Source organism: Delphinapterus leucas, chromosome 18 (assembly GCF_059928025.1).
Source record: "Delphinapterus leucas isolate spDelLeu-1000000601 "Yukka" chromosome 18, BTC_Dleu_Yukka2, whole genome shotgun sequence".
Taxonomy (NCBI): domain Eukaryota; kingdom Metazoa; phylum Chordata; class Mammalia; order Artiodactyla; family Monodontidae; genus Delphinapterus; species Delphinapterus leucas.
The window spans coordinates 15046403-15066151 of NC_143146.1; the positions used below are offsets into that span (position 1 = coordinate 15046403).

The 19749-nt window shown below is 46.3% G+C and overlaps 1 non-coding gene across 1 annotated transcript; it reads right to left on the reverse strand.

Annotated features, from left to right (window-relative positions):
• Nucleotides 1–3349: 3349 nt before the first annotated feature.
• On the reverse strand, nucleotides 3350–3513 carry LOC115803257 (U1 spliceosomal RNA). Its single transcript, XR_004023944.1, has one exon. It is a non-coding gene; the product is annotated as a U1 spliceosomal RNA (small nuclear RNA).
• Nucleotides 3514–19749: the final 16236 nt, after the last annotated feature.

The following is a 19749-nucleotide window of genomic DNA, read 5'->3' on the forward strand; positions in this document are numbered from 1 at the left end:
AGATGCCCAGCAAATATTTCTGAAATCAATGAATGAATATGGCTCTAGCTGCCTAGGGTTGTTGTAATAAAGCACCACGAGCTGGGTGTGCAGCAACCATCCGTATAAGAAATGTATTCGTTCATAGTTCTGGAAGCTAGAAGCAGCAGCAGTTCGCAGCATGGGAGGCAGGGCATGGGGAAGAAATATAGACGGAGATGCGCCCTCTAGGAGGAAGCAGAACCACCAAGTGAAAAAAAAGTCTGGTCCAGGTGATGATGGGGTGCAACTGGAAGAAAGTCTATATTGAGGAGGTCAGGACCCTGGGCCAGTTAGACCTAATGTAGTGAAACTTATGTAGAGAATTTGCAGCCCCATAGCTCATGCACATGGTTAAGTGCCCTTGATCGGAATCAACTTTGGAATGGAATGCATGACCTTGAATAAGGCATTCAGTAAGTCCCATGGATGGTGGGGCTGGCACAAGTATGGCACACAAGGAAACCAAATCCAAATCCAGAAGGTGTCTATTCCACTGAGGACAAATTGTTGCCCTAGCTACAGTGGAAGGGCCCATGGCATCAACATGCCATTTGATGGCTGGGGCGGCTTTGTGTACCCAAGGTGTGGTGCCATATTAGGGTATCAGGGTTGGGTGCTGCTGTTGTGGGCAAGCTGGACGCTCAGCAGTGACAGCAGCCAGGCTAACTTGGAGAGAAGGGATCTGTATTACTGAGTCCAGGCACGGTTTCCATCCCTAGCACCTTTGCCACTTTGTGCATGAACTCATTGGGCAGGTCTCGAAGAGGCTGAGCAAAGAGCTGTCGTAGAGCGGCAATACCCAATTTGAAAACATCCTCAGCAGGGGGGGACTTCCAGTGGGCATTCACATAGGACGAAAACACTGTCTCACTGTGATGCCAAAAGATACATCCATCCGTGCATGTATCTCTTCCCTAGAACTTGTTACAAATCTTCCAACCATTAATTCCTATCATCTGGCTAAAATTTTAGCTATGATAGATGATAGATAGATAGATAGACAGATAGACAGGAGGGAGGGAGGGAGGAAGGGAGGAAGGAAGGGGGGGAAAGGGACATAAACCTTCATGTCTGTTCATATTTCTCAGGCCATGCCTTCTAGGCAAGGTGGGTAATGATGTGCACGTACCACTCAAAATTTTGCTGACAGGGAATATTTCACATCAACTTATTCAGTGCTATCCCTGAGTGTGGCTGATACACCACAGCAGCTCACGCCTCCCTGAGATAAGCACTTAGTGCAAAGCCTGCTACTTCCTACTCTACAGGTCCTATCGGCATGATGTTATCAATGTAGTGGACCAGACCGATACCCTGTGTAATAAGGAGATGACAGAGTCACTGCAGACCAAATTGTGACAAAACGCCTTCTGTCACTTTATGCCATTCATTCTACATCAGGATAACATCCAACAGCCTATTATGTTCCCTGTTTACTGGGTGAGAGGAAAGAAACTGTCAGCTCAAGAGCTACATATTGGGTACCAGGTACTGTGTTAATTTTCTCTAGGAAAGAATTCTACCTAGAACAGCAGCTGTTAATAGAGTTAACATCTGATTAAGTTCATAATAATCCACTTGTTTTATTCTAGATCCGTCTGACTTCTGCACTGTGTAAACCAGAGGAGTGATAAGATTTGCCACCTATAGAAGAGTTATTAGTTATCCAATGTCTGTCCTTCTCTTATTCTGCAACAACAGAACCTTGTTGGCAGCTTGGCACATGGTCCTTCCAGCTAAGAGCGGCCGTGGGACTAAATTCTGGCTGATGGAACGTAGGTGGAGGAGTTTTGTGCTTATATTTAAGGGTGTTGGTTGGGGGTCTTATCCTTCCCTTCTTTATTCCTGCTGCCTAGAATGAGAATGTAATCAGTGGTCCTCCTGCAGCTACAAAGCTATAGGAGTGGATGAGATCACCTTGGGGGTCAGTACAGTTGATGGAAAGTAAAGTTCCATTAGTAGGAAGATGAAAAGAAATCAGAAGAGGAGACTAACTATAAGGTAGGAGGAAAATCAAAAGAGAGTTATGCCCTAGAGAGCAAGAGAAGAAAGTGATTTAAAGACAGCTGTTGAACAATATTGCATAATACTTATAGGTTGAGTAAAACGTGGAATGAGAAATGATTATTGAATTCAGCAACACGAAGTTCCTGGTGAATTTTGGGCTTGTCTAATGTCTTCTTGTGATTAAATTCAGGTATGCATTTTTGGCAAGAATAACACAGAAATGATGTTGTGTCCTTCCAGAGAAAAAAAACTAACAGGAGATGAAATAAAATTCATATTTTATGGCAAGACAAGAAAAATTTAACTTTTCTCTGTCTGTTTGGGCCCCCTCCCTCTCCTTTAGTGTGTATCGTGCATCTGCATTGACCAGACCTCCTTAGGAGATAACATTCCTTCTTAACCTTGTAAAGAGTCAGGATGACCCATTACTTGATAACTCCTCAGGAGATAACCTGCCTTCTTAATCTTGTAAGGTGTCAGATGTCCCACTACTTACTTTGTACCTGCAGATCTGGACTGTGTAACTGTCAATACGTCATTTGACAAATTACCCTTTGTCTCAAAAACATATATAACTGTGCTTTGATCTCTAACGGGGCAGAACAGTCCTCAGAGCTTTCTAAAAGACTGTGTTCCGGGGTTATAACCCTCAGGTTGGCACCAATAAAATTTTCCATTTCTTTCTTAGCTTGACTATTGATCTATTTTTCATCGACATATACATATATAGAGATACATACATACCTATATAAGGGAGATTTATTATGAGGAATTGGCTTACATGATCATGAGGGCTGAGAAGTTTCACAATCTACCATCTGAAAACTGGAGACCCAAGAAAGCCAGTGGTGTAATTCAGTCCAAGTCCGAAGAAGGCCTGAGTACCAAGGGAGGCAAAGATGTAAATCCCAGTCCAAGGGCAGGAGAAGATGAGATGAGATGTCCACTCAAGCGGTGAGACAGGAAAAAAAGGACTGAATTCCTCTGTCTTCCGCCCTGCTTCTATTCAGGCCCTTAACAGGTTGGGGGGTGGCAACCCACACTGGGGAGGGCAATCTACTTTAAAGAGTCCACTGATTCAAATGCTAATTATCCTCACAGACTCACCCAGAAACAATGGTGAATCTGGGCCCTCTGTAGACAGTCAAGCTGACATCATATTAGGAGACCCATGATGTAGATACGTTTCAGCATTGGTGATATTAACTCAATCACAGGTTTCTCCACTGTGAATTTACTATTTCCCTTCCAACTTACTAAGGGTTTTGTGGGGATATAACTTTGAATCTATGCCAATATCTGTTTCTTTTTTTTTTTTTCCCAGGGGAAAGCACGAACGCAGTCCCCCACTACCACAAATTACGCAGTCGAGTTTCCCATATTTGGGGAAATCTCAGGGGTCAGCACATCCAGAGTGCAATGGATGAGGCTCGTCCTGGGAAAACCACCTTTGTGATCATCGTATCTCCCCTGCCAGGTAAGTATGCAATATCTTGTTTCTCATCATATTTTTGTCTATTAATTTTAGCATTTATTCTTACCTGTAACTATTACTACTATGATGTTTACCACATGGTAATTTTTAACATTTCTGCCAACCCGTCTACGTTTATTAATTGGAATTTACTCTAAAAGAGTCTTCTGCTCACTTCTAAGTGACAGTGGGTAGGACAGTGTACTGGCTGTTGGCTCTGTGGTTTGTGGTGATGATTCATGGTCACCTTTGTCCAGGAGAAAAATTGGGAGGTGGATGGAAAGGCACCAGCCTCCTGACCATGAAGAAAAGAATTGACAGTTTTTCATATTGTTTTCCAAATTTTATGTGATTACATTGTCATTAATTTAATAATAACACTTTCACAGTAAAATAGACCATAACATGACTGGTTATATTCTGGGTGACTATATTCATTAAGTCAGAAAGAAAAGAGTGTGGGTAGGGTAGAAATGATGTGAAAATTTCTCATTCAATTTCCTCTGCATGTGAGAAGCAGAGAAAGGACAGACTTCTCAAGCTCAGCCTGAATGATATGATGACCTTTATGAACCCTGGTAGCTTTAGATCATCTAACAAAGCCTTTTGATGGACTTGGCTGGAGGCTCAGGAGATGCTTTTGACTCAAGAAAAATACCTTGATTTGAAAGGGGTTTTGGTTTCTAATTTTTCTTTATACGAGCAGAAAACACAACCTTTCCTCTCCTGCAGAAAATTGCACTCTGTAGGTACAGAAATAAGGGCAGGATCTTTTAGCTGACAAATTCCAACTGTTTTAGGGTTGGGAACTCACCATTCCTCAAAATCCTTCCTTACAGGCAGGCACGGGATAGAGAACTATGAGTCTTTGTGTAAAAACCTAGGGAAGGAGGGCACAATTACAATAAGAAAGAACGAGCTGGCCTCTGCAGGCAGGTGGGCTGATGGCTGGGACATCGGACAGTTGCAGCCCTCACTGCTAAGGTTTGCTGCCAGTGACTCATGCAAGTTCATTCCAGAGCCCTCTCTCCACTGCCCTCACTTCTCAGGGTTTGCTCTCCAAATCCCTAGACCTCCCTTATTCCAAACTAAGCCTGGAAACACACTGCCTTGCTGATCTTCAATCACTTCCTTGATCAGACTTTGACCCTGCACGAGCCTTGCATCAACGAATGACAAAGGAGTGAAAATGAAATTTATACTTCACGTGTTATCCTTTTGCCATCTGACCATGAGTATTCCCAACACCAGATTCTTTTTACAGAGCGGGTAGAATGTTGAAGGAGGGAAGCGGAGGGAGGACTGAGGACTGGACTCTCCTGATGGGTCTGTCCAACCAAATACTGTTGAGTTCATCTCCTTGAATCTCTAATCCCATCTGCTTATCTCAGCTCCAGCTCCACCACTCAAGCCCAGTGAAGAGTATTTCTCTCCTGGAAGACAGTCATACTGGCCAGAGAAGCCCTGCATTCACTCCAGCCCAGTGGTTCTCAACTGGGAATTCGGCTCCCCCAGAGGACATCTGGTAATGTCTGGATACATTATCAGTTGTTACAACTAAGTGGGGGGGAGGCAGGGGCAGTGACTACTGCCATCTAGTGTGTAGAGGTCTAGGACACTGCTATGCATCTTGCAATATACAGGACAGCTCCCACCACTGACAGAGAATTATCTGGTCCAAAATGTTGATGGTGCTGAGGTTGAGAAAGCCTGCTTCCAGTCCCCCTGCAATACCTCGAATACATAACCATGCTCTATTTTTTTTAAAAAAATTAATTATTTTTAGCTGCGTTGGGTCTTTCTTGCTGCACGCGGGCTTTCTCTAGTTGCGGCGAGCAGGGGCTACTCTTAGTTGCGGTAGTTGCTCCGCAGCACGTGGGATCTTCCCCGACCAGGGATCCAACCCATGTCTCCAGCATTGCCAGGCGGATTCCTAAGCACTGCGCTACCAGGGAAACCCCCATGCTCTTTCTTTAAAGAGCAACTTGTATCATGTCACCGCATTGCTTAAAACCTTTTAATCTTTCCCATTTTTCCTAGTATGAAGATTAAACAGAAAATCCTCAGCTGCTTGAACCTGCATGACCTGGCAGCCACCCTCCATCTTTTCTTGTATTCTGTGCAGTAACCAGCCTAACTTTATTCCTGTTTTTCTAGAAAGCATCATACTTCCTCCTCCCTCACAGGATCTTGACACATGTTATTCCCTCTTATAAATCACTTTCCTCCCTCTTACCAGCCTCTCACCCTTGGGCAAACTCACTGCTGCCTTCTAACCCTTTAGGAGACCTCAGCTCACAGCTTACCCCATCAGACTCCCTCCCTGACCACCAAACTGTAAGCAGCCTGAGACGAAAGGCCACGTGGAGAGAGAACCCAGTCCATCCCAGCTCTTCCAGCCATCCCAGCTCAGGCCTGCGATGGAAGTGAGGCCCGTCTTCGACACCCAGCGCCAGCTGAGCCTCCAGCTGGGCCTGTGAGCGAGCCCAGGGAGGCCAGCAACACCACCACCTAATCAGCCCCCACAGCTGTGCTAAGCAATGAATAAATGACCGCTGTTTGAAGCCACTTATGTCTCGGGTGGGTTATGTAGTGACAGACAGCAGATTCATTCTCACTGGCGTGCTTGAGCCTTGCACTAAGAGCTCCCTGATATTGTGCGGAATTTCCCCTCACCTCCTGGCTCTGTCACCCTCCACAGGGCTGTCGCTCAAGACCTGAGTTTCTGGGTCATGGTCCACTTGACAGGATGATACTCTCTCCCCAGTAGGTCAGTGAGTAGAGGAGAGGAGACTGGGTCCCCTTTCCCATCTCACCACCCTGTCCCATCAGCCTCCTTAGAACTGCAGCACTGCACTGGGAGGGATATTCTAATTCAGTTAACTCAAGGGCCGGAATAAACTCAAAAGGGCATTTATTTCAGTGCAGAAGGAAATGGCTTACGTTTTTGACAACTTGTCTTTTCCCAGATTCTAAAAGGGAAATCACTTAAAGAACTGGGCCTTTTGCAAAAAGGTCCCTTCGTGGGAACTCCCCAGGGTCCACACCATTCCTCTTGCCCCTGGTTTTTTATTGAGGGCCCTTGTTCAACTCTCTTCACGTGAATCTCTACCCATCACCTTCAGGAGACCCGTCCTCGTAGGAAAACCTCATCCCCAGGAGGGTCTCATCACCTGCGTCAGGCTCCATTCCCCTGGCCAGTCGCCACGTCTCAAGTCTAAATCACTCCGTTTAGAGTGACAGGGGCGTTTGCTGGGGCTCAGGTCAGTAGGGTGGGGCGTCTGAAGGAGAAAACACTTGATGCTGCTGGCTCCTGGGTCTCGTGTGAGCCTGGGTCTCCCGGACAACGGATTTTCTTCCAGAATCCCACCTCTGAGAGGTTCCTGGGTGTCTGTTTCTTTAAGTCTCTGACCTGATAGAACAAGAAGGTCTATAAACCTCACCTGGCTTCTATCAGGAGGGGAGGCACAAGTTTCCAAGAGTAAATAATCACTTTTCAAGGGAACGATGCAGACTGCACTCACATCTAAGAAACCAATAATTTTCTTAGCTAGTCCACTGCTTCTCCCTTAGGAGATGTCACATACCTTTATTGGGCAGAAGGGGGTTTGATTTCTTCCTGTTCTGTTACCGACCCTCCCGAGTCAGACCAACAGGAGTCCTTCCGCCTGGTGCCCATAGAAGGATCCCAAGTTCAGATGAGAAGCAAAGGAAAGCTTTAGTCTTTGATCAGAGAAGAGAGAACGGAGAGGTGAGAGCTTACGCTCTGGCATACACTCCCCCGGAAGGCACTCGCCTGGCTGCTTTATTGGTTCCTGTGAGCGGGGAGGGGGGCGGAGTTTTGGTGGGTCGGGCGCAGCTATGCTCCAGATTGCAGGGCCGGTTGCAGCGTCTCTGCACACGGCCCCGTCACCGCCATCTTGAATCACGGTGATGGGTGTCTTTGCGCACGGCCTGCTGGGCTGAGGTGTTGGCGCAGCCGTTGCACAGCTGGGACTCTGTTCCAAAGGGCCGGGTGCGAGCTGGACTAAGCACAAAGGAAAAGAAAAAAGGTAAGATTTTATTTTACGACCCAGATTCTGTGTTTCCTCCCCGGGACTTGTTGATGGGCTTTGCCGGTGACACGTCCCTCCTCTGGCTTCCGTCCTGCGCCTCGTTCCTGAGGGGCGCTGAGGGGCGCAGGTCCGGCTCCTGGAGCTGTTTCCTGCTGAGTGTGGGGTCGTCAGGCCCCGGGGGGAGGAGTAGGACGTCTCCCGCCGCCTGTAGCCGTGTCTGGTGGCCCCCCGGGGCCCCAGCCCTAACTGTTGCGTCTGTGAGTGACCGCCGTCTGGAGCTTTATAGATCCGGAGGGTCATTAAGGGGCCCAGGAAAGGCCCAGCCCCAGCGGCGCGAGGGTGGCCGGCGTTTCCCCGGCTCCAGAAGTGTTCACCAGGTCAGGCGGCCTGGTTTCTGCAGCCAAGCGGCCTTCCCAGTGGTCTGTCCGCGCCTCCTCCAATTAGGCCGCGTGCATCCACGTGAAAACAGCTCCACGTGCTGCCCGGTGCACAGACCCCCGGCCCCCTTCTCCCCGGGGAAGCTAAGGATGATCCGGGGCAACTCGGTCCCCCAGGACCATACCGGCCAGTGAGTCGGCGGACTTTTGTCACATCTGGAAGTCCGGGCCGGTCTCGTTGGCCACTGTGGCCAGGGTGGCTGTTAGCTTCTTTATGATGTCAGTGTTGTATATGGTTCCCCCGGCCAATGTCACTAGCTCCCCTTTGAGCACAGCTGATTCCTACAATTAGTCGTCTGCTCTTTTGAGACAGACTTCTGTTGATTTTCGGAAGAGAAGCTTTAGGTCAGAGAGGGGTTCGCACGAGTAATCAGGGGGGTCCGTTTCCCCAGTTTGTCCCTCTGGAGGTTGGGGCTCCGGGGCCCCCTTCACGCGAGTGTCATGTTCCCATGGAGTGACGCCCTGCGGATTCCGGGTGTATGGGTGCTTAGCATCACCAAGTGGGGTCCGTTCCTCTTAGGAGTCGCTGGTATTGCGGGGCTGCAGGTTTTCCAGGTTTTCAGATACACCTGGTCCTCTGGCTGGAAGGGGTGGGGGGCAGGTCGGAGGGTGCGGGCAGCACCTGGTTACCACTGGTGTCTCCTACCTGGAGGGCACACTCGAGTCGTTCCATTTCAAGGGGGTTAAAGTGTCACTTCTCTTGCGCTTGGGGAGTGGGTTTACGGTACATGACTTCAAACACCCTTTAACTTATCCCTTGGGGATGACCGCACGGTGAGTAGAGCAGTTGGAATTAACTTAATCCAGTTTTCTTGAGTCTCCTGGCATAGCTTGGCTGAGGTTCATTTTAAGGTCTAATTAGATCTCTCTCCTTTCCCTGATGATTGGGGTCGCCAGGCTGACTGCAAGGTCCATTTTATGCCCAGGGCACTTGTCATCCCTTTTGTCACTTGAGACAGGAATGCTGGGCCATTAGCAGTTTGTAAGGATCCTGGGAGCCCAAACCTGGCGATTATCTCTTTTACTTTAACCACTTCGCCTGCCATTTCAGTTCTAGCGGGGAACCCTTCTACCCACCCTGAAAACATGTCCGCTAGCGCCAAGAGATACCTGAAGTTGCCCTGTGCTCTCGGCATGACAGTGAAGTCAGTCTATCAGTCTTCTCCAGGATTTGTCCCTCTGGTCTGAATAGGCCTTATCTGGGGGCCTCTGGGGGTCTGGTGTTGGGATGTTCGTTGTGCAGTTGGGATGCGTCTCAACTATCAGACTAGTTATACTTTTCATGCCGGGAGTTACCATGAGGTGAACTAACCAATTATACAGGGCATCCCTCCCAGAGTGAGTTCCTTGATGAGCCTCCCTCTTGACTTGACAAGCTGCTGTTTGGGGAAAGAAGTATTGCCCACATTCATTAACTACCCGTCCATGGCCTCCTAGATCTCTTTTGAAGCCCCATTTCTGGGCTTTGTGTAATTCATCCTTCGTATAGACTAGGGAGTAATAGGATGGATCTGGCCCTTTTGGTATGAGGGTAGTTGCCAAGTTACCAGTTCTAGGGCTGCCCTTCTGAACTAAGTACTGTTCAGAAGCAAAGGACACCTTTAGTCTTTGATAAAAAAATGGAGAGGTGCAAGCTCCTGGCTAGAGTACATACTCTCTCCAAAAGGCCGTAGGCAGGGCTGCTTTATAAAGTTCTTGGGGGAGGGGGTGTGCCAGATTCAAGTGCCAAGCGTAGCATTTCTGCACCGGGCCAGCCAAGCTGAGGTGTCAGCACAGCCGTTTTGCACTAGGGACTCTGGTCTGAAGGGCCAGGTGCGAGGCCTCTGCGCGCCCTGTAAGCAAGTGAAACTGAAGCTGTGCAGCTCAGATTAGGACTTGAATCCAAGTGCCCAGGACTCGAACCCAGCCTAAACCCAGCTCCTTGCAGAAAGAATTCAGTGAGAGACAAAGTGATAGGTAAGAAGTGGATTTATTTAGAGAGAAACACTCCACAGACAGAGTGTCAGACATCTCAGAAGGCGAGAGGCCCTGAAATATGGTGTGGTTAGTTTTTATGGGCTGGGTAATTTCATAGGCTAATAAGTGGGAAGATTATTCTAATTATTTTGGGGAAGGGGGTTGGGATTTCCAGGAATTGGTCCACTGCCCACTTTTTAACCTTTTGTGGTTGGCCTCAGAACTGTCATAGCTCTAGTGGGTGTGTCATTTCGCATGCTAATGTATTACAGTGAACATATAATGAGGCTCAAGGTTTACTGGAAGTAGAATCTTTCGCCATTTTGGACCTAGTTGGTTCTATTCAGTTTTCATTACGTCCTGTGTCTAAGTCATTCTTTTAAAAATTGTACCCTGCCCCCTTCCCTCCTGCTTCAAAACTAGACTAAGCACAAAGGGAAAGAAAAAGTTAGGGTTTATTTTATTACTCAGATTCAATTTTTCTCCCAGGGAATTGTTAATGGGCTTTGTTGGTGACAGTTTTGTCACAGCATGGGCTGCTGAAAATTAAGGGGACTACCTTACCTTTAATCACTGTTTCCTTTGTTATCATGGAGATAATCCTGATAAAGAGACCCTATGCCTGAATGTCCAAAGAGAGAAGGTATTAATGTAATGTTTTTTGTTTTATTTTGTTGTTTTTTTACCCATAAGGTAACTCCCTATTTTTAGGGGTTTGATGTTTCTCCTGAAATGAGTGAGAGTCCTTAGTGTCCTTTATTTGCAGAAGAGAATTGGGTATTAGTTAAATGGGAAAGGAAAGGGCCTAGACATCAGTGTGCACAGAGAACCAGGTCTGGGCTCCCAGGTATCGAAGATGTCAATATGGAAACAGTGTGTCTGTGCTTGTACTGTGGAGGATGAAGAGTACGGATTATAGGCCTAACCTGATTACAGATCATACTGAAATGGAGCGGGACCCTGTGGGGCCCTCCTGGGCACAGATCCTTTCTGTGACTGTGTCCCTCTTTCTTGTTTGTAGGAAATAGGCTTCTTTCAACCTCCTTGACCTTCCCTGACTTCCAAAGGGCAGATTCAGACAGTTGCTAATCAGGGAAGGGAGCGAATGCAGAAAAAAGAGGAGCAGTCAGGAAACAATAGTGCAGCCTTGGGGACAGGGTCCTGGTTCCCCCTCAAGGAATATACTGAGGCCCCCGCCCAGGTGGAGGACGGTAACTTCAGGCTGCGCACAGGATTCCTGGAGCAGTGCTGTGTTGCCTCACCACCAACCAATCAGCCACACCCTGCAGCCCTCACCCCAAATTTTGCCTGTAGAAACTTTCCCCCAGAAACCATCGGGGAGCCTGGGGTTTTAGAGTGTGAGCCACCTGTCCTCCTTGTATTGGCACCTTTCCAACAAAGTTACATTTTCCTTCACCACAACCCAGGGTCAGCGGATTGGCTTTGGTTTGGTAACAACATTCTCTAGATTTAAGCAAGGTTCTTATTTATCTTCCTGTTGTTGTCTCTTAAACTTTAGCAAAGTGGTTTCCACTTTTCTGGGCAGATATTTTTAAAATTTATTTTGTTTTCAAAATCACCTTTGCTACAGGATTTTTTTTGTTTGTTTTTTTGGTTGTGTTGGGTCTTTGTTGCTGCGCGCGGGCTTTCTCTAGTTGCAGTGAGCCGGGGGCTGCTCTTCGCTCCGGTGCGCGGGCTTCTCATTGCGGTGGCTTCTCTTTTTGCAGAGCATGGGCTCTAGGCGTGCGGGCTTCAGTAGTTGTGGCTAACGGGCTCTAGAATGCAAGCTCAGCAGTTGTGGCGCATGGGCTTAGTTGCTCCGTGGCATGTGGGATCTTCCCGGACCAGGGATTGAACCTGTGTCCCCTGCATTGGCAGGCAGATTCTTATCCACTGCACCACCAGGGAAACCCCTGCTACAGGGTTTTAAAGGACGGATGTAACTGAGTCCTTACCTACTTCCCAGCTGCCGTCTACCTGTCCACTGCAGCTGATGACCTTCAGCACCCCCTGAAAGGAGTTCAAGGTGGAGATGAGGAGTGAGGCACGCTGTGCTCTGGGAAAAACTGGCAGAACAGGTCTTCAGATAGTTAGATATTTTCAGAAGATTTTATGAGTCCAAATCCTTGCATCTTCTCATATATAGAAAAGCATTAAAATCACTAATGGTGACATCTGCTTGGCCATTGAAGAAAAAAATGCATGTGGAAGTAAAAATGGAGTAGCTGTGCCCCAAGCCATTCTCAAAGCAGTGTTGGCTGGAATGTGGGTACCTCTGTCAAGTTTACGATTAACCTCCTTATCCGCACCTTTATTCCTTTTCTTGTTCAAAACTTGTTCTCAGGACTTCCCTGGTGGCACAGTGCTTAAGAATCTACCTGCCAATGCAGGGGACACGGGTTTGATCCCTGGTCTGGGAAGATCCCACATGCTGCGGAGCAACTAAGCCCGTGCGCCACAGCTACTGAGCCTGCGCTCTAGAGCCTGCGTGCCACAAGTACTGAAACCCATGCACCAAGAGCCCGTGCTCTGCAACAAGAGAAGCCACCGCAATGAGAAGCTCGCGCACCACAACAAAGAGTAGCCCCTGCTCACGGCAACTAGAGAAAGCCCGTGCGCAGCAAGGAAGACCCAACGCAGCCAAAAATAAATAAATAAATTAGTTAAAAAAAATTTTGTCTCCTCAAGATTGAGGAGTATCAAAGAAAAGGGGGGAATTGTAACCGAGCAGGGCCCCATGGGGCCTTTGGCGGTGGGGGACAGGCCTTCCCCCATATCTTCTGCTTTAGCTCCTCTCTGAAGTACCTAGATAATAGTATTTGATGCACATTTCCTGAGTGGTTTTGTAGATGCAAACCCCCCCACCCCTTCCAACAAATGGAAAATGTTAAGGACATAACGACCATCAGCACACAGCCCCAGGCCTGCTGGAGCCTAAGGACTGATAACGTTTATCTCTGGGACACCACCCTGCTACCTCAGCATCAGCCAATCAGAGAACTGTGCACAGGCTGATCACATACCCTGCCACCCGTTTCCCTCACCTGGCTTTTAAAAGGGCTTTACTGAAACCCTTCAGGGAGCTTGAGGATTTTTAGGGCATAAGCTTGCATGGCCTTGCAATAAAACTTTCTCTGCTCCAAACTCCAACGTTTCAGTTTGGCCTCACTTTGCGTCGGGCGCACAAACTTGCATTAACAGTAAGGCACAAGCCATATCCTGTATCCCCCCTAACTTGCCCTTCCCCAGGAGTTTGGGGATGGTGACAGTTGGGGACAGGGATCTCCAACTCTCTGCCTCTCGTTCCTAAACCTTTGCTCTCCTGTGACTTGTGCTTCAGTCTCTCTTCTGTGGAGGAAAACTTGGCTGGATACGTTTTCTTGTAAACCGTGCTCTTTATGCCAGCACCAGTTCCCTTCAAGCTGAAAAACTCAAGAATTCCATTCTTTCATTCCTTTTGCTCTCTGTGTGGTCTATTTCTTCCATGCCAAGTGTTAAAAGGAGGAAGGGCCACAGGGTAACAAAGGCATTACAGGGGTGCAAAAATGACATCATGCAATTATGTAAGAGTGAATTTCTTTCATTAATACGAAAGGTTCCAACACCAGACCATTCCTGCTGTTGCTCAAGAAGACGAGGGATTATAAAGATGAGTGTGTGACACACGTAATCAGACAGCAGGCCCCAAGAACTTCACAAGCTGTTCAACGAGGCAGTTCTCACTAGAAACTGTTGAAGAGGAATCCTCTGATACCACAGGCACACAATAGGGAGGAGTTAAAAAGCTGCCAAACAGGATTTAGCTCACAAAGAGCTTTAAAGTCCACCTCTGGAGTTTTCCTATCCTACCTAGCAACAAAAGTGGCAAAGCTCTGAAGTTGCCATGGGAACCTAATTCTGCTATACAAATGCTGGCTCCTGGCCTGATTTCTGAATATCACGTAAACAAAGGGTTTCTTTATCAGATAAAGTTCCCAGATTCCTGTGCTAATAAGTACTATTGATCTAAGCAAGAGACTGATAACTACAGAGAGACAAAAATATGTATGTAATATATTCTAAACAAAGTAAGACATCCTGGTGGCAAGAAGAAAACATTAAGTCACTATTTTACTTTTTGGCGTATTTTTAAAACTTCAATTGAAATAATGATTAAAGGCAGGTATCATGCTCTATACCCTGTGTGGCCCATGAATCAACAGCAGTGTCGTCACCTGGGAAAGGGTAAAAAATACCAGTTCTTGGGACTTTCCTGGTGGCGCAGTGGTTGAGAATCCACCTGCCAATGCAGGGGACACGGGTTAAAGCCCTGGTCCAGGAAGATCCCACATGCCGCAGAGCAACTAAGCCCGTGCGCCACAACTACTGAAGCCTGTGCTCTAGAGCCCGAGCTCTGCAACAAGAGAAGCCACCACAATGAGAAGCCCACACACCGCAACAGAGAGTAAGCCCTGCTTTCCGCAACTAGAGAAAGCCCGTGTGCAGCAACGAAGACCCAACGACAAAGACCCAATGCAGCCAAAAATAAATAAATAAATTTATTTAAAAAAAAATACAAGTTCTCGGGAATTCCCTGGTGGTCCAGTGGTTAGGACTCTGCCCTCTCACTGCCAGGGGCCTGGGTTCAATCCCTGGTTGGGGATCGGGGAACTAAGATCCCACAAGCCATGTGGCATGGCTAAAATTGAAGAAAAAAAAGAGAGATACAAGTTCTCAGACCTACTGAACCAGAATCAACATTTTTAACAAGATTCCCAGGTCATTTGTGTGAACATTAAAGCTTGTGAAGCACGATCTCTGAAACTTTTAAATTATTATACATGATAAAGGCACATATCTGTTCATGATAGCAGGTTGAAGTCTTTGGAACAATGCAATTAATATGTTAATATTTATTTCATATAAGATACAACTGATATTGTTAATTATTACAATATTCTTAAATCTTGCATAACTTAGATTTTCTAGATACACATTAGTCTGGAATCATTCATGTGTTGGGGAAATTAGCAAAGGCAAGTCACTTTGAATTTTCAGATCTTCAATTTGAAGAAAAATTTAAATGCTTTTATTCTTTTTTTTATTGGCCACACCGTGGCTTGCGGGATCTTAGTTCTTCAACCAGGGATACAACCTGGGCCCTAGGCAGTGAGAGCTTGGAGTCCCAACCTCTGGACCACCAGAGAATTCCCTAAATGCTTTTCTTCTTTAATTGAGAGTAAAATCAAGGATCTTGAGGGTCTTGAAATCTAACTCCAACAGTGACTCAAGGATAAGAGTGTGTGATAAAGGTTGTAAATGAAACACTGAGCTCAGGTAAGGGAGAAAAAAGGATTTTGAATATGAAGACATTAGGCTTATTCTATATGAGAGCCAGGCACACCAGGAACAGTTCGACAAAACGATTGGTCCTGGCTGCATCTCTCACTTTCTATGTCATTTCCCGCAGGAGGACATAGTTGTTACCACACATTTAAAAAGCAAAACCAAATATAGCTTGTCGTTCTTATGCTAGTGGGCAATGCTTTCATTTTATGCAGCCTTGAATCCACACCCACCCAGCAGAGGGCATGGTGTGGTTAAACTGTAAATCCTTAAAATATTTCCTTCTTTTTTTTTAAAGGTTTTTTTTTTTTTAATTAATGATTTTTGGCTGCGTTGGGTCTTTGTTGCTGTGTGCGGGCTTCTCATTGCGGTGGCTTCTCGTTGCAGAGCATGGGCTCTAAGTGCCTGGGCTTCAGGAGTTGTGGTTTGTGGGCTCTAGAGCGGAGGCTCAGTAGTTGTGGCGCATGGGCTTAGTTGGTCCGCGGCATGTGGGATCTTCCCAGACCGTGGCTTGAACCCGTGTCCGCTGCATTGGCAGGCGGATTCTTTTTTTTTTTCTTTTTTTCTTTCTGTACGCGGCCTCTCACTGTTGTGGCCTCCCCCGCTGCGGAGCACAGGCTCCAGATGCGCAGGCTCAGCGGCCATGGCTCACGGGCCCAGCCGTTCCGCGGCACGTGGGATCCTCCCAGACCGGGGCACGAACCTGTGTCCCCCGCACCGGCAGGCAGACTCCCAACCACTGCGCCACCAGGGAAGCCTGGCAGGCGGATTTGTAAGCACTGTGCCTCCAGGGAAGCCCAGAATACTTCCTTCTTCCAGTGGAAGGGGTGTTCAGTGGGTGACACAGAGAGCATCATGGCAGCCATGTTTAGGCATTAGGTGGAAATCTGTTTTTAGCTGAAACCTAGTTTGGAAATTACTATTCGTGAGGAATGAACAGGATTTTGTCCTCAGTTCTGTTGTGACAGTGGGAGAAGGGCAGCAGGCTATGAGCACAGAGGTCTCAGGCAAAGAGTCTGCACTACCACGAGGCTTGCACGTTCCACCCCTGGGTGATATATAAAATGTAAGGGCAGGCTTGTTAGCAGAGCCTAACAGAAGCAAACTCTCCCTAAAATTCCACCAAGTAAAAGCCTCTTTTTAGTAAGACCCTTGAGTAATTGTATGCAGAGTCCAAGAATCATTCTGCTGTGAATAAGAATGACTCTGAAAGAAGGAAGTAAAAACCCTAGGGATCGGCACAGGATCCACAGAGTAGAATCAACAGACCCCAAACACAATAAGAAAAATGGTCCATATCTACCTGAGAATGTCCCCAGTTTCCTTATTAAAAGAACAAGAAGTTAATATCAGAATCTCTACCATGTGTATTTACAGTTTGTTGTAGGGACTTCCTGGAGGTCCAGTGGTTAAGAATCTGTACTTCCACTGCAGAGGGAATGGGTTCAATCCCTGGTTAGGGAGATCTTGCATGCTGTGCAGTGGCAGAGCCAAAAAAAAAAATTTATATATATACAGTTGTTGTTTAAGTCTGTAGCAGCAGTTCTCAAAGTGTGGTCTGAGGACTCCTGGGGGTGCCCACGACCCTTTCAGGAGATGTTTGAGATTCTTTTTTTCCAACCATATATCAGGGTGAGGCCAGATTTTCTGCATATCCTTCAGCTGAAACAACATGTAATGATGGATTGAATGCAAAAACAAGTATGAGAATCCAGCTGTTGTCTGTTACACTAGTAGATATTAAAGAAATTTGCAAGTGTGGGAGACATTTATGTCAAGCTGAATAGGTTTATCATTGTTATTTTTAACTGACTCAGTAAATATTTTAAACATTTCTCAGTGTTGCTATCTAATATGGTAAATTATCAGCAGGTTTAACCATAAAAGGGAAAGCTCTTTGAAGATGCTCAATAATATTTAAGAGAATGAAAGTGTTCTGTAACCAAAAACTTTGAGAACAACAACCCTAGAGTTTCTCATTTCACAGTTTGAATCCCCATATTCTCAGATTGTATGTTATTGCTTTGAGACATGTTTAGAACGTCCCAAGTGAAAGAAACCCCAGCTGTTGCAAGGGGCTCCCAGTGTGACTTGGGAGCCTGAACTGTCAGGATAAATCCCGTCTACTTCAGTCAGTCTGCTTTCTTCCTTCAAACCTCCCTGACTCCCAGATTCTCTCAATTACATTATCTGTGATCATTTATTATGGCAAATAGGTTCCAGATCATCCGTAGGTGATGTCTGTGGACTTGTGGTAATTCAATTTGCAACAGTTATTTGCAACTATTTTTGGAATGCCTTTATTACATCTCACTATTGCATAAAGAATAAAAATTAGGGAAATCCCTGGCAGTCCAGTGGTTGGGGGCCTCTGCTCTTTCACTGCCTTGGCCCAGGTTCGGTCCCTGGTCTGGGAACTGAGACCCTGCTGCCACACGGTGCGGCCAAAAATAAAACTAAATTAAATTAAAATTAAATACAAATAACTAGATAAAAATTGAACTCTGTCAGGCAAAAAACATGGACAGGTTATCTCAACTGTGGAGTTTATCATTAGGATATATGAGAGAGGGACTTCCCTGATGGTGCAGTGGTTAAGAATCCGCCTGCCAGTGCAGGGACACGGGTTTAATCCCTGGTCCGGGAAGATCACACATGCCGCGGAGCAACTAAGCTCATGTGCCACACCTACTGAGCCTGTGCTCTAGAGCCCACGAGCCACAACTACTGAAGTCCGCGAGCCACAACTACTGAAGTCTGCGAGCCACAACTACTGAAGTCCGTGAGCCACAGCTACTGAATCCCGCACGCTTAGAGCTGGTGCTCCACAGCAAGAGAAGCCACTGCAATGAGAAGCCCGCGCACACCAACGAAGAGTAACCCCCTCTTGCTGCAACTAAAGAAAGCCCACACACAGCAACCAGGACCCAACACAGCCAAAAATAAATAAATAAATGTATTTTAAAAATGAATATCATCTCCCTTTGGCAACAGATATTTTTGGTTGTCACTTGAGATTAAAAATGACATTTTTGTAAAATGGAAAAAAAAAAAAAACCAACCCCTACATTTCAGCTGAATATGTACCCACTCAGTGTTCCTGTATAGTCTCTTCTTTTTGTACACGTTGTTCTCTGCCTAGAATGCTGTTTCTCTACTATCAGATTTAGCAACTGTCTCATCCTTAAAGGTTCAGCATATGAAGCTGCCTTCATATAAACAGGATAGGAGTGATGACCCCTATTTTACAGGCAAGAGCTTGAAGCTTGGATGCATTTGATGACTTGCCCAGAACATGCTATTAGTGATATCAGGATTAGATCTCAGGCCTTTTGACTCTCCGCTAGATCAATGCTTACTTAGAAGTTTAGCAGAGAACTATATTGCCAAATCTGCCCTTGCTTTAAGGATTACAACCTGATGTACTGTTAAAGGCAATACAAAGAAACAAAGTACAGTGATACAGATGTGATATTTTTATTAAAATTCAACTATTCTCTTGCTTAAGTCATGGTGGCATGGAAAAGTTAACACCCAAAAAACATTTCAAGGGACTTCTCTAGCAGTCCAGTGGTTAAGACTCTGTGCTTCCACTGCAGGGGGCACAGGTTCAATCCCTGATCAGGGAACTAAGATTCTGCATGCGGCATGGCCAAAACAAAAAAAACTTCCAAAAACCATTTCAAAAGTATGAAAACAGTTCAAAGATTAGATAAGAATTTCTCTGTTTAAAAAAGATATATTAGGGCTTCCCTGGTGGCGCAGTGGTTGAGAGTCCGCCTGCCGATGCAGGGGACGCGGGTTCGTGCCCCGGTCTGGGAAGATCCCACATGCCGCGGAGCGGCTGGGCCCGTGAGCCATGGCCGCTGAGCCTACGCGTTCGGAGCCTGTGCTCCGCAACGGGAGAGGCCACAACAGTGAGAGGCCCGCGTACCACACACACACACACACACACAAAATATATATATATATTAGAGTTAGTCATGAACAAAAATTCTGAAAGGAAAAAACATAAGGTGTTTAGATATCAGGAATAAATATGCTTCAAAGCATATGGCTATTAGTTTTCTATTTTAAAAATGTTTAGGAGGACATTTGAGAGTGAACAAGTATAATGAAACAGAAGGTTAACATTCCATTTTAAGAGTCCATTGTCATCCCACTCTATTCATTGAGTTGGGGTGATCAATGGATGTACTTGACAAACTGAGAAGATTCAAGTGTGACTTGACCCTGGGGCTTTGGGCCCACTGCCTGGTGGTCCCAGTGACTCATATCAGCTATGATAATCCATTTTTCCACAGAGGCCTGTTGCCTTACACTGCATGTGTGTCACAGCAAATTATAACTCAGATTTTCCAAGGATGACAATGGGAATAGAAGGGCCATGTTCTCTTCCTGTTACTGCCACCATCACATTCTGTCTCAAGCATGGGCACCACTATCTTTTTTTTTTTTTTTTCGCTTGTGGAAC